At 35.0% G+C, this 642-nt stretch overlaps 1 protein-coding gene across 1 annotated transcript in view; it reads left to right on the top strand.

Annotated features, from left to right (window-relative positions):
* Nucleotides 1-642, top strand: part of LOC131893081 (charged multivesicular body protein 6-like) — an 8,972-nt gene that overhangs the window by 541 nt on the left and 7,789 nt on the right. The window lies entirely within an intron of this gene.

The raw sequence follows: 642 nt of genomic DNA, 5'->3' as shown, positions 1-642 counted from the left end.
AGCAGAATTTTTGGGAAGGTTTTAGACAGTGACCATCATTTGTCATATACAAAGAAAAGAATGTCATTTGACTCCCACCAAAACATGCATTTACCAAGGTTGCGGTGAAAAACCTACATTTTTATCATCCGACATATTTCTGTAACAGTAAACCAAATGGATGCAAGCCGTGGCAATAAAAAAAAACACAAATAAGACAATGGCTCGAAATCGAAACCAATACTAAGAAGCTAATATTCCGGGACCATAACATAGTTTTTTTTGTATAAAAAAAAAGTCTTTATTGCGAGATTCTGCTTCTTATTGGATCACAATAGTTTTACAATTTGTTCAATGTTACATATATATATATTGTCCCATTTAGGGTTCAGGGTCATACATAGTTATTTTGGCGCTTTGACATAGTTATTTTGGCGCTTTGCCAAGTCCAGGGGTTAAATTTTGAATTAGGTTTTTTTTAATTTTCGAACCTAGCCCCCCCCAAAAAGCCCGATTACAATTAATTGTTGCTTGGTTACTTAGGGTTCAGATTAGTTTTGATAATGGGAAGATAAATCTTAAGATATTGAATAATTGCACGAACCCGAACCCATCTAGAAATGATAGCGCCCGCACAGGTCCTCAAGTTTGTGTTTTTGTCTT

Source organism: Tigriopus californicus, chromosome 1 (assembly GCF_007210705.1).
Source record: "Tigriopus californicus strain San Diego chromosome 1, Tcal_SD_v2.1, whole genome shotgun sequence".
NCBI classification, from domain to species: domain Eukaryota; kingdom Metazoa; phylum Arthropoda; class Copepoda; order Harpacticoida; family Harpacticidae; genus Tigriopus; species Tigriopus californicus.
This window is presented reverse-complemented; position numbering and strand designations above follow the sequence as displayed.